Below are 14,929 nucleotides of genomic sequence, written 5' to 3'. Positions count from 1 at the left end.
AAGGGTTAGGGTCAGGGTTAGGGTTAGGGTTAGGGTTAGGGTCAGGGTTAGGGTTAGGGTTAGTTAGGGTTTGGGTTAGGGTTAGGGTTAGGGTTAAGGTTAGTTAGGGTTTGGGTTAGGGTTAAGTATGGTTTGGTTAAGGGTTAGGGTTAGGGTCAGGGTTAGGGTTAGGGTTAAGGTTAGTTAGGGTTTGGGTTAGGGTTAAGCATGGTTTGGTTAAGGGTTAGGGTCAGGGTTAGGGTTAAGTATGGTTTGGTTAAGGGTTAGGGTTAGGGTTAGGGTCAGGGTTAGGGTTAGGGTTAAGCTTAGTTAGGGTTTGGGTTAGGGTTAAGTATGGTTTGGTTAAGGGTTAGGGTCAGGGTTAGGGTTAAGTATGGTTTGGTTAAGGGTTAGGGTTAGGGTTAGGGTTAGGGTCAGGGTTAGGGTTAGTAAAGTCATGGTTTGGGTTAGTGTGAGGGGCCACCTAATGTTGGAAAAAAACGCAAACGCGGTAAAAACGCACTAAAAACGCATACAAACGCATAAAAACGCTGCGTTTTTTTCATGCATGCTCATAAAAATGCTTGAAAAAAACGCAGCAGTTGTATGCTTTTGTATGCGTTTTTCAATGCGTTTTTTTGCGGGAAAAACGCGCTGCAAAAAAAAGCAAGTGTGAAACAGGCCTTAGATACCCGATGTGTACGTTAGTTACCAGCGCGCTGATGCAGGTAGCTGGTAACTACCGTACACATCGGGTATCTGTTTGACAGCTCACCAGCGATCACATAGATTGATATCGTTTTCAGGATCGCTGGTGAGTCGCTATGTGTGACTCCAGCCTTAGCCTCAGGAAAGATTTGCTGCAAGGCAATCTCCTCTGCAATCTCCTCTGCAATCTCCTCTGCAGTAGGTAAACAGCAGGAGACTGCAGAATGAGAGGGTCTGGCTCCCTGCGGAGTAAACGCAGAAATACGACGCCTAACAGTATGGGTACTGTCACACGTAGCGATGTACCAGCGATCCCGACCAGCGATATGACGCGGTCAGGATCGCTGGTACATCGCTAAGTGGTCGCTAGTGAGCTGCCACACAGGCAGATCTCACTAGCGACATCGCTGGGGACGGGGGTCGCTACTTACCTGCGTCCTCCCGCCCGGCTCCACCCTCGTCGCTTGTCGTCACAGCAGGAAGCGTCGCAGGAAGCAGACGACGAGAAACAGTCCAGCCTGTTCTCGCGCGATCAGCGATAACCAGCGGGGGAGCGGGTTGTAGGTAAGTATCACACACAGCGATATCGCTAGCAATATCGCTATAACGTCACAAGTTAGAGCGATATTGCTAGCGATATCGCTTAGTATGACATGCCCTTATGTCCCTTATGCGGGGCCCCATATTGGTATGACGGATCTCTGCACTGCAATACACTTCAACTGAATGTGCGTCCATAGAAACACATCCAGTAGAAGTTTGTGCTGGCGTCAGTGAACCCCCACACACACATGGGCCCGGTCGTGACATCTGTGACCGCAGTTACGCCCCTAGCAGTATGGACAGAAGTTTGACAGTTGGTGCAGATTAAGTCTGGTGATGGCCACGGAAGCTGCAGTCACTCCTCCATCACCCTCTCCTACCCCCGAAACAGGACATCATCAGGCAACAGCGGCGACATAAATTGTGACAAGTGGCTACAGCATCGTACCCTCATGACATCCTGTTTCAGGAGGGTTAATAGAAGCTGCGGGGAAGTCACTGCAGATTCATCCTCCTGCAATGTCCCTTTTGAGACTCCCTTTAAACGAAATGTCCCAGGAAGAAAAGAAAACAGATATCTGGAATAGCTGTATAGGGAGAATAATAGGGAGTTTTATAATAAAGCATATCACAAAAGTGGTTAAGGCTTACAGATTAGCTCAGTAATAATGCTCCTAAAAACAAATGATGCCCACTGAAGGCCCCATTAGTGTCCCTTTAAAAAATTATGGTGCCCCTGACTGTCACCTCCAAAAGTAATAATGCTACAGTTCGGTTAGCCATGCAGAAAAATAAAGTTTATAATAACAAGTTTTCTCCCCTGCGCACAGAGTGGCCAACACGGACAGCGGCATGCAAAAATGCCATGATACCGACTGCGTCGGAATGTTGTCGATGGTATACCTTGGGGTTAGCTACAGCACTATGCATACTACATACATACCACACCTGACCAGAAGTGTTTGGCAACGCCACTTTTTAGGGTGCACAATTTCAATGGGAAAAAAAAAATAAAATTATACCTTTTTTTCTTTTGAAATTTTGCACTCCTAAGAATTTGGCACTCACATAAATCTTTCCCTGTCAATAACCCGCCGACTCCTCTCCATGCTATGCCACAACAATGCATAGATATATTTGTGCGTAGCATTAGGATGTACGCAAAGCTTTTATTTTTGCCAAACAAATTAATTAATTTTTGGGGGAGAGGTACAGCAATTAGCTCATTACTGCACTTCAGTTCTGCTATGTATTTCACATACAGTTGCCCATTATTGCACTGACCTCTTTATAACAGGGCTTAACCAGTAGGTGAATGGTAGCATTAGGGCACAGTCAGACAACTGTTTATCACTAATGATGATCGCATCGCAATGCTCGGACTGGCAGTCGGCTGTCCTGACCCGAGCATGACAGCTGCATAGAGAAACATGATGTCACACTCGGGTGGGGAGAGCCGCCAGCCAGTCCAAGCATTGACTGGGTCGCCCTCCCAGGGCTGTGGGGTACTCGGTACCGGGCCGGTCTCTCAGAGGGGATTGTCACAGCAGCGGTGACCCGGTCCGTTGCCCTGGGCGCCCATGTTAAAAGGGGGTTGAGTTGGGAATAAAGTTTATAAGTGATTCATGACGCCACCTGTGGTGTTCGGCAAGGGAGGTGTTAAGCCGATGCTGCAGACAGATCCTCGGGGACAGATGGTGTAGTGCAGCAATGATGTTGTAGCCCTCCTCAGGCAGGGCTGTTGGTCCCAGGGCAGTGTAGCGGAATGTTCAGGAAGAGGGTGCAGTGTTTGGCACAGAGAGGTAGCAGTGCTTCGGATGTTGCAGGAAGGAGGTAAGGACACAACAGGGTGCATTTTCTTTACCTTTACTTGGCAAACGCAGTCCAGGGTCCTGATTACAGATGGCACAGGAGCAGGCTAGCCTGGAAGCAACTCAGGGATCTCTCTAGTAGATGGGTTGTGTAGTCTCCTTCCTAGCGCTGGCTTGAGGTACATGCAGTACTTTGTTACACTGAAGTTCCTCCTTCTTATCTTCTCTTAGAACTACCTCGTATGGCAGACAGCTGTAGCCCTCTATCTCTCTCGGCTCACCCATCGCTGTTGTGCCTCCGAGTCTTAGTTGGGAATAGAGCATTTACAGCTTCCTATTCCTCTGGTTTCTGTTGCAGGACCTTCAGTATCCATACAACCGTGGAGACCAGGCTCCAGATCATGCGCTATCACTGGGAGGGAGCTCTCTTTCCTCAGCTCAACCTCCCGCTTCTCTCCACACGTCTACACTTGTTGCCCTCCTCACACTAACTATCTATCTCCCCTCCTGGCCCTCAGAGAGCACTCCTCCCCCAATCCTGGTTCAGAGCTCCCTCTGCTGGCCTGGAGTGGGAACTGTGTTGCATGACATGGTTAACTGTTAGAGAGACCCTTCATTGCCTCCAAGCCTGACATCACCCTCCCAGGAGGAAGATAATGCTACTGTGGCGACCATACTCCTGGGGGCGCCACATTATCCTCCTGTCTGACTGTGCCCTTAAAGTGGGAGCAACATAAGTTTGCTCTATATGTAAAAGAGCATGCTTTTCAGATTTGTGGAGTTGGATTATACATCTTGCTCGCCAACACAGTTTTGTGAAGCAGACAGTAACCTGGTCAGATAAACCTTGGGGCTATGTGCCCATGTTAAGGTTTTTAAATGTTCAGGAAACTGATCCCCTTCCCAGAAAACGTGCGCTTTATTTCTGCGCATTTCTTGCGCGTTTTTTGCACAAAAGACGCGCGTTTTTGACGCGTTTTTTTCCGCGCATTTTCTGGGAACATTGAAAAACGCTCAGCAATGCGGAAATTAATGAGCATGCTGCGTTTTTAGCCGCTAAGCGATTCCTGAGCGTTTAAAAACGCATGCATTGGCACAAAAAGCCAAAAACGCATGCAAATTAATGTGAAGCTTCTTTTAAGCGTTACTGCAGCGTCTGAGCCGGCATAAACGCTGCGGAAACGCTTAAATAAACGCAACATGGGCACACAGCCTTACAGCCAACAAGCCAGCGAGGGTGTTTGCTGAACCCTCATATATAGAGGTCTATTTGCATGCAGAATCTCTTTAAATTCTATTTTCTTAATTTTCCATAAATAATACTAAATATTCATGCGAACACCAGACATAATAGAAGTATTCCTTATGCCTAACTAAACAAGATCCGAGCAAGGTCAAGGAGGGCACATTCCTACTGTAGTTCATTCAAGCTTGTCTGAATTCTGTAAACAGCGAAATTAAGACTTGACAGTCATCAGGTGATCAGCAAATGTTTTCTATATTTTTTTTATTTTTGTATTTTTAACAACATAGCTCCCAAACATATTAAAAATAATAGTATTAATAATGATTAAAAATGTAATTTCCATTGCGTTAATTGCCCTGAATTCATTAAATACACCAAGGTATTTTTTGGGAGAAGGGGATGTCAAAAAGAAAGGGTCCCTTGAATAAAGTTTGCTGGCCAAGCACTCTATTTGCTTAAATGTAAAACTAAATATATAACTCTTAACAGTACCCTTATGTAACTATAGCAAAAAATAATTCCTGAAAGATGCAAAAAAAAATTAAAAACATTATTTTCATGTATTATTATTATTTTTTTCCATGAAGCCTTGTCAAAAAGATTTACTTCCTAACTGATCTCATTAAGGACATCCAGTACAACCCAAAGCTGCCTCGAGGGTGTTTCATTAGGCCAGCCAAGATCTGGATACCACGACAAAAAGGGGCCAGAAGGTCGCGGAGTTTGGTTTGACATGCTCCTGCACTAGTTAAAAGTAATTCACCATCTTATTAAACAGTACAGTTTTTTTGCATGCAGTATTGCAAGGGTTAATCTGTTCAGTTGATCTCCTGGAGCTTTCCTACCTGGATAGTCTTAGCTGTTCAGTGTTTGCCACTCCCCACTGCTATATATGCTCGCTACTGGTACTTGGGAATTGCCAATGTTAGTTCATACTGCCTGGTTAGGAGTTGGAGGTGTAGTTCATGGTTGGAGTGGGCGTTTGGAGATTTTTTCAGGAGATTGTTGTTTGGAGTTTTGTTTGTGTGCATATCCCCACCTCTATTTGTTTTCTCCTTCCTTTAACTTCCATGTGTTCCACTCTGTTGTTTGGTGAGTGTATTTTGTATGATTGTTGTTTTCATTTATCTCTGTCTGTCTTCCCTTGATTGTCTGGTTAGTGTTATCCTATACACTTCGGCATCCTACTTCCCTGGGTGGCGACAGGTCATGGTTGATATAGGAGCATAGCAAGGCACATGAACTCAGTGACCTGGTTAGATCCCACAGTCCCAAGGCACTGCATGACATCAGTTGTATGCTGGGAGCAAGACGGACTCCCACGAACCTTTAGTGACAGGTGGCCACGTGAGTTAAATAGATCTCGCAAAACTTGAATTTGGCTGTTTGTGCAGTTTTTCCCTGGAAATTTGATTTGCGGAAAAGTTATTCTCCACAAATCTTTGTCCCTTCTTATGCTGTGGGGTCTCCTCAGAATCTAGATTATAATAAATGTAATATGCAAATAAGTCTTTATGCTCACTTTATTGCTTACTTTTATGACCCATCCGCTACTCACCTCCACATGTCTGGTCCTCACTGCTCGTGCTGGAATTCCCGGACATCTCAGGCTGAGTCTGGACTTTCGGCTTTCATGGACCTGAGAAAATTTTGTGCAAATTCACACAAGGTCGCCTTGTCATGACGTGTGCCGTGACCTCCTACGCGTATGCGGAATTCCAGCACAAGCAGTGGAGTATCAGAAGATCCGGCTCGGACTGGACACGTGATGGTAAGGAGTTGAGGAGCTGGAAAGGTGAGCCGTAAGGTAAGTATTAGGATTTTTAAAGTTTTTAACCTATTGATAATCCTTTTTGGTTCAGAAAAATGGTAGCTGCCAGCCATCATTTTGCTGGATCCGCACAGAAGCAAATTACAAAAAAAATCTGCATCTTGGCGAATGCGGATATTTGTGAAATTCAGGTAGCATTCTATTCCGCTCTTATTGATTTACTCATCTCTAGTGGCCACCAATTCCTGTCTATTACCGTGGCCTTCTGGTTCAGTGGAACAGGGAAAGTCTTATTGGGGTCCTGCTCCTTTGGGAATGGGTTGCAATAGACACAGCATCCTTGTGCAGTTTTTTTGTGCGGCACGCTGAATGACTTTTATGCAGTTTGCAGATGAATGTCTGGCTTCTCTAAAATCCTTGGCCATGATCCTGCCTTCACTTGGTGGCAATTGCGAACGTTTGTTTTTTTTTTTCCAATCTGCAGGAAAGTAAATTTTCATTCTATGAAAGTAATTAACGCTTTTTAACAAACTTTTCTATCCTAAAATCCAAGACTGAAAACTACCCTTACCTGCGATGGAAGTTATTACAATTGGTCACAGAGGATTGACAGATACATCGCGGTAAACCCTCTAATTGAACAGGACTAATGTGTTCCAGGATAACGCCTTTAAGGCCACGTTCACACGTTCAGTATTTGGTGAGTATTTTACCTCAGTATTTGTAAGTCAAAACCAGGAGTGGGTGATGAATACAGAAGTGGTGACGTGTTTCTGTTATACTTTTCCTTAGATTGTTCCACTCCTGGTTTGGGCTTACAAGTACTGAGGTAAAATACTGAACATGTGAACGTGGCCTTAATGATGCATTTATTTTAGAAAGGATTCTCAGCAGAACACTTGTATCCGATCCATATCTACCTACATGGCTGCGTGTGGCGGCATTATGAATGCAGTGCAGCATTTCCAGGCTTGAGGAATCAGACAGGGCCGTGCAACGCGCGCCGCTCACATGTTATTAAGTCTGACATCTGCTGGTCCAGAAGAGGTTGAATTCTGCTGACCTCAGCTGCCTGCAGTTTGGCAGTGAACCATCCTTCCATGAACAACACACTGTCTTCTGTGCGCCGGGAGCTGCTTAACTTATTCACTGTTTAAAATGGCCGGGCTGCTGAAAGCCTGTCGCTGGCATTGATAAGGGTTGGCCGCACTTTACAAGAGATGTGGATAGGCTCATGACAACAACTAATCGGAGGCTTTGCGATAACCGCAGCCAGAATGAACAAAGTCAATGGAGCTGTTATCTGAGCAATTCAGGACAATTGGAAGCAGGAATCTTTAGAATTTTCTTGTTGATTACTTACAATTTAGATAAACCTGAAGAGAGCTGTCAAATGCTACTGCCGGGGAATGTGAGGTACTAGCGCATCCACGATGGAATGCATGGAGGCATAATAAGGGTGGATTATGGACTACAGAGCAGTCAGGCTAAGGCTGTGTTCACACGTTGCATTTTTCCTGCGGTTTTTTTTTTTAATGCAAATTTTCAGCTGCGCTTTACAGTACCAGCAAAGGCGATGAGATTTCAGAAATCTCATGCACACCCATTGGTTTTTTTTCCTGACTGATTTGTAAAACTTCAGCATGTCACTTTCAGCGTTTTTTCAGCTTTTTTGTAGTTTTTTTATTCACCCATAGAAAGTAATGGGTAAGTGCAAAAAGGCAGGTATCAGATTTTGCTGCGTTTTTGTGAAAAACCCTTAAGGAGGTTGCATACTGATTCTTTTTTTGGGGAGGCACTAAGCTTTATCAGCACAAGAGACAGTAAAAACGCAGCAAAAAAAGTATCAAAAAAGCAGCAAAATCTGCAGACTCTTTACGGCCAAGAGAGCATTTTATGCCAGCGGGGAAAAAAACGCAGTGTGTGACCAATAGCCATAGAAAGCAATGAGTAAGTGCAAAAACGCAGCAAAAAACTCAGGTATCAGGTTTTGCTGCGTTTTTGATGCAAAAACCTTAGGATGTTGCATCATGTTTTTTTATGCACTAAACTTTATCAGCATGCACAAGAGACAAAGGTACCTACTAAAACTGCAGCAAAAACTGCCTTTTGTAAGCAGCTTCTTTACTGCCAAGAGCAGGTTTTGTTTACAGAAAAAAATGCAGCAAAAATGCAACGTGTGAACATAGCCTTACAGCTTATGAAGACAACCGCATTTTTGGTTTGAGTAAAATCCGACAAAACATTAATCGCTCTCGGACCAATGTTATTCTATGGGTCCATGCACTTGTCTGATATTTTCCTTGCAGCACCACAATTTGCATCCAATTGGATTGCATTCGGCCATGAAAGGCAATGGGCCTATAAAAAAAAAATCAGACCACACTCGTATGACATCCGAGTGCAGTCCGATTTCCACGGATTGACAGAATGGAGAAGAGGGAGACATTTTTCTTTCCTATGTTCCAAAAAAATGAGATCACACTCTGTTCAGACTCTGATCAGAGTATGATTAAATAATCGGACCGATTTTCTTGGATGGGAGATAACTGGCAGTGTGACAACAGCCTAACGCTACACACAGACGATTTGTAGTGAGTCAACTTTATCTAATCCAACCCTATCCTTTATTACAAAATCTGTAAAAAAGAAAGCCATGATCTCAATGACTTAATTCCCCACAACAACTTCAAACTAGTTTTGGTGCGCATTCCAGTCTAATATGTCCAGGAACTGTTCTTAATGTTACCAGTACTATAGGTGCAGGAACTTCCTTCCCTTCACTTCCAAGCATGCATTGCTTTCGCTAGCAATTTGACTGACAGCCAGCTTGTGAGCTGTGGCTGTAACCATGTTAGCACACCTCTATGACTGAAAGCCAGCGGCTCCTGGGAGGAATAAATTGCATCATCTCTATGTAGCCAAGCTTTCAGCATGGCAACCGGGCATCTTTTTAAGGCCGGGGTCACACTTGTGTAATGCAAGAAACATGCGCCAATACTCGGCACTGCCGCTGGCTCTCGGGACCGGAGTGTGCGGCTACATGTATTTCTATGCAGCTGCACACTCCGGTCCTGAGTGCCGGCGGCAGTTCCGGGTATTGATGCGCGAGTTTCTTGCATAGCTCTCGCAAGTCTGACCCCGGCCTAACACAAATAGCCTACGGATTAACCCTATATCTGCAGGTTAATAGTGTTATCCGCCGTGTCAGGTTCCCCTTAATTGCAGCAAAAGCATCTCGTGTGAATACAGCATAATTAGTTGTTCTACAATCCAATCCAAACTATAAGGGTACGTGCACACGCTGCGGAATGCTCTGCGGATTTGGCCGCGTGGATTTTTATAAAATCCGCAGGTAAATCTGCAGGTCAAAAGACCTGCGGTTTTACCTGCGGTTTTACCTGCGGATTAGCCTGCGGTTTATCATCTCTACAATGGAAGAGATGGTAAACCGCAGCGGAATCCGCAGAAAGAATTGACATGTCAATTCTTTCTCCAGTTTAGAAACCGCAGCAAATCCGCGCGGAAAAAAGCGCACCGTCTGCACAGCGGTTTTTGATATCCATAGGATATTATGGTACTGCGGGTCCGCAGCAGAATCCGCAGCGTGTGCACACACCCTAAGGATAGGGTCTCACAACCGTGTTTCCTCTCATCCGAGAAAATCGTTCTGATCACACCCCGATCTGAGTTTGATCACAGTGTGATCTGATTTTCTCGAATGTGGAGGAGATGGAAAATAGCAATGTCTCCATCTCCACCATAGTCGGTCCATGAAAATCGGACTGCACTCAGATTTCATAATTTTTTTGACGGACCCATTCACTTGCTGGCCAACGTCAATTCGATTCACAGAGCAAATCGTGCGTGCTGCAGTTCTTTCCTTGGACCGACTCGGTCCGAGAAAAAAATCAGACATGTTCACCGCCCCATAGAATAACATTGGATCAAGTGCAATTTCATGTTTCGTTAGACCGAAAATATGGCCATGTGCATGGACCCTAAGGCCTCCTTCCCACGTTCAAGATTTGATCAGTATTTTATATCAGTATTTGTAAGCCAAAACCAGGAGTGGAACAATTTCTTTTTACATTTTTTTATTTTTACCCCGAGTCAATGACTAATGATAATATCGGCACATTTCCACGATCTTGTCTACGTTCCAGCAATCCTACTATCTTCTTGACGGTCTGAGGTCTCCTTTTCTCTTGTGTCCGGAGTACAGATATGTAAACTTCTGCATCAGATCAGGCTGTTGTTACACGTCGGGGATCTCACTCCCTTTATTATCTGAATTCAAGATGTTTTTTAACCCGACTCATAAAAATGACAAGTGTTCATTTAAATAGTACACTTCTGCCGAGACAAAGGCCGTTTTGATGTGAATAATAAACTGCAGGCAACGTGCACCACAACAAAGAAAGCATTCTGCCGCCTTTTCAGTTGACTTTCCCCCCCCATTTCTTTTCTGCGTGTGACACAGTGAGAGCCGGCGGACCAGCTGCTGCCTAAAGGCCTTTAACTTTCTATCTACAGTCCAATCCTCAAAGGCAGGATCCTGCTGAGAGCCTCACAAACAGCGTGCGAAGCTTGCGAGACGGTAGGAGTGGCCTTCAGCGCTACAATGGGGTCGGTAGCTTTGTGCGCAGCACAGAAGATCATTAGCGTTCACTTGGCACCCGATTGCGAATAATCCGAAAAATGTGATATTAAAAGTGTCCACTAGAGGGAGAAGCTCAGCCGACTGTTCGGGGTACAGATCGGTAACAGCAGCACCGAGGCTGGAAACCTGATGTCACCGAATCATCGCTGCACCTAAATATAGATCCGAAATAAGGAGCGGACAGCAAATGTGCCCCTTACCCCTCCACGGCACAGATAAGGAATCTGTCCACTTGCAATTCCATACCAACTATGAAAAAAGACGTTGAAATATAAGAATCGTATACATGGAAAATACTGATGTCTGAATGAGATCGTATAAATTAAATTATAGAAAAAAGATGTCGCCGCAAAGCCAAAAACCTCCAGCAAAGCCACTTAAGGGAAAAACGTCGTCTTTTTCCTAAAACAACTTTACCTAGGAAAACTTCACTGGGTCGGCCAACATCTTAAAGAGCTCTCACATAGACGCACAGCGTTTTTGCAACTTTTTTTTTTTGCTGTTTTTTTAATGTACCGTAAATAAGAATGTGAGTTTTACAGTTTTGGCAAAAGTTATGAGATTTCAGAAATCTCACGCACGCACTTTTTTTTTCTCCTGATTGGATTTGAGGACTGCGACGCTTATGAAATTTGCATCATATAAACTTTTTTTTAAAAAGTTTTTGCAGCGTTTTTTTCACCCATAGATAGCACTGATAAAAGCGTAAAACCGCTGCAAAAAAAAAGCACAGGAAACAGGTTTATTGCTGCGTTTTTGGTGAATAAAATTTACTTTATTAAACATGTACAAATTACACATATAATCCGCACTAAAAAAAAAACCCAAAACATTTAAAAAATCTCTCCAAACACTCCACTAATAAATCACATTTTTGCTCAGTTTTTGCTTCAAAAACTCAGCAAAAAACAGTGGCCGAGTAGAAAAAGTTGAAACAATTTAGAGACTTTTGGAGTTTTCACACCAGTTTAAAGCAGCTCTGCTGAAATGGGAGGGGATGACGAGGGGCTTAGATGGGACATGACGGAGTCACACCTACTAGTACAATTTATTAAAAATGCCCAAGTAGAAAGCCTAACTGGAGAAGCATTTCTGGAGAGGCACAAGGTAGCGGATACCACTCAGAAGAAGCAAAAGCAATCATTAAAGAAGCCCTTCAAAGTTTGTATCCTCTTAATATATCACAGTCATCATATTATGTAGCGCTGTGTACTTACAATTGCTCATTTTACCTTTCTACTCAATTAATTCTTATCTTTTCCATTAGGTTTATATCCCATGATTAGAAACTGACTCGCTGAATCCTTCTCAGCTCTATGTAGAAACAGGAGGTTAATTTTCCCTGTATGAGTCATAAGTCCCTGCAAAAGTTCCTGACAGGTTGGCGGAGAGAGAGCCTGGGTCAGTAGTTGTAGAGGGAAATGATAAATTTAGGGACAAGAGACTTCCTGTTTCTACATAGATCAGATTAAAGAGAAGAATTAGCTGGGTAGAAAGGCAAAATGAGCAATTGTAAGTACACAGCGCTATATAATATGATGACTGCAATATATTAAAAGGATGTAAACTTTGATGGGAGGAGGAGGGTTTCTTTAAGTGGACTGCGTCTCTTAATGAATTCGGAGTCTTGTACTCCAACACGGGCACACACCGTTATACACAAGTACAATTTCCTGATATGTAAGTGTAAGTTTATCGCCAATCAGCCTAGGTTTATAGCAATGATTATTTCTACTGAGAAGCTGGTTACTTATAAGACATCTTCATAGGCATTTACTACCAGCACCTGCAGTAAATCATGTTTATTAAACTACAAATCCTGTTAGTTTACTTGATGAATGCCAACCCTCAGGAGATGACATTTCCATTGAACAAACCATTAGTTCTCCGTTAACCTATTTATTCAGCTCACATCCTTCAGGAAAGAAGTTTTTAGATACGAAAAAAAAAAATTGAGGTATAAAAAGTAGAATCGATTCCCATCACTGATCGAGCGACCGATCTATGTCTCCAGTTTAAATTAGGATAAGGTTAGTGATATTGGTGGGTAAGGCCCCCATACACATTACGCTAACATTGTCCAAACCCGTTGGGGTAGAGAAGATTCTGTCACTAGTGATGAGAGAACTTGTTCCGATAAGGTGTTATCGGAGCATGCTCGAGTACTAACCGAGTGACTTCCACCTACTTGAAAAATATGCTCCAGTCCCTGCGGCTGCATGTCTCATGGCTGTTTGACATCTGCAACACATGCAGGGATTACCTGTTTGTTAGGCTATTTTTCAAGCACACCGAAGTCACTCTGTTAGCACCTGAGCATACTCAGATAATACCTTATCCCAGCACATTTGTGGCGCCCCTGAGGCTCAGTCGCCACAGAGGTACTGCAACTCCTCCTGAGGTGTGGTGCCCCACCATCCAGGTAAGGTGGAAACACCTGACCACACTCAACACCTGCATCCCACACCACAAAGTAGTGTAGCAAAGCACCTTCGGCGGCTCCCTGCTTGGAGTATAGCAAAGCACCCCTTGGTGGCTCCCTGCTTGGAACACGAAACGTGCTGGGAGGTGGGTGGAGTTTAGTTCGCACAAAAGAGCGAGAAGAGTTGAGTCAGTCAGTCAGTCTTTCACTCAGTCAGTGAGTGAGGATGTAGAAGGACAGAGTGTGAAAAAGAAAAGATCCCCGGGAGAGGGATGGAAGAAGGAAGTGCTGCAGCAGGCCATTGTGATCTGGGTCTGCTGGCACAGGGAAGAGACAGAGAAAGGAAGCTTGATTCTCCATTGGGAAGAAGGATTAGCATGGAACGTAAGGAGAATAAGAGGACAAAGATCAGGGTTAGAGGAGAACCCTTTTCAAGTTCTAAGCTCAAGGCCGGGGTCCGGTCCCCGAGGTTGTACGGATACTAATGGTCCTGCAGCAGACACCGGAGGAATAGAAGTAGTGACCACTTTATTCCCACACAAGACTTGGGGGCACAACAGCAACATATTAGTGAGCCGGGACTTAGGAGTAAGGAGTCCCCGAAGCAAGCTACAGCTGTCTGCCGTACAAGTAGAGTTCATAGGAACATCTGACAGGAGGAACTCCAGTGTAACTCAGTACTAGGAGTACTTCACTCAAAGGCGCTATAAGAGGAGACATTCAGAAAAGGCACATATGTTGGCGGAGTGTTAGAAAGGAGTATTCCATCTGGCCTGGAGGTTGACTGAGTCCCTAACCCGGAGGACACAGCACGGAAGCAGGCACCTGTTTGTACAACAGACTGTGAGTATAGCTTTGGAACTACATGCCCTGGTGTCCTCCACTTATTCCCGCGCCAACCTGCCCAGCACTGCTACATCCCTAGCGTCTGACACTACACCATCTAAGAGTCACTTCACCTACACTGCCCTTGGACTACAGCCCTGCCTGTGGAGGGCTATAACATCACTGCTGCACCACACCATCTGTCCCAGAGGATCTGTCTGCAGCGTCGGCTTACATCTCTATTGCCGAATACCACAGGTGGCGTCACAAATCACTTATAAACTTTCACTACCATCAGCACACTGAACATTCGCCTTTTACAATGGGCACCCAGGGCCAAGGGCCAGGTCCCAGCTGCCGTGACATCTCCCATTAAAGCTCATCGGGCCCGGTACCGAGTACCCCACAGTCCTGGGTGTGAGGGCGTCCCATATTTGGCGTCACGAACAGGATGACGAGACCCGATGCCATCGGGTTCTGTGTGCCTGAGATCTGTTGGACTTAAAACTTTTGGAAATGTGCAGAAGACCTAATTTGATAGACTGTGAAATGAATGCTAAAAATGGCCGCCGGCGCGGTGAAGAAGGGCGTGACAACCTGGGTGGTCCTAAGTAAAGACAGTGAACTGTCCTGGGCCTCCCCTGTCTGAACTTCTATGCGACAGCGACATGGCCCACCCCCCGAGGGGTTCGTATACTGGCTTGGTATGGAGGAGTTGGAAAAAGACGCCGCCCCCAGAAGGAGGAGCGGAAGCCAGTGGCGGGATACGAGCCCAGGCAGGAAGAAGAACGCCAGAACGCCATGATGGAAGGAGGGAAAAGGCCAGAAGAATGTGGGGAGGAAGGGCAACTCTCCCCCAGGCCGCCCCTGCGGAGCATATGACCGCTGAGATGCCCGCTGCAGCGCCTGTCACCACCTCAAAGCAGATATTGCCACTGGATGAGGCCTGCCTAGAGGAGAT

The sequence above is a fragment of the Dendrobates tinctorius genome, unplaced genomic scaffold (assembly GCF_039654945.1).
Source record: "Dendrobates tinctorius isolate UK_male_01 unplaced genomic scaffold, ASM3965494v1 ptg000203l, whole genome shotgun sequence".
In the NCBI taxonomy this organism is placed as follows: domain Eukaryota; kingdom Metazoa; phylum Chordata; class Amphibia; order Anura; family Dendrobatidae; genus Dendrobates; species Dendrobates tinctorius.
The sequence above is the reverse complement of the archived record's forward strand: the minus strand, read 5'-3'. Positions refer to the sequence as shown.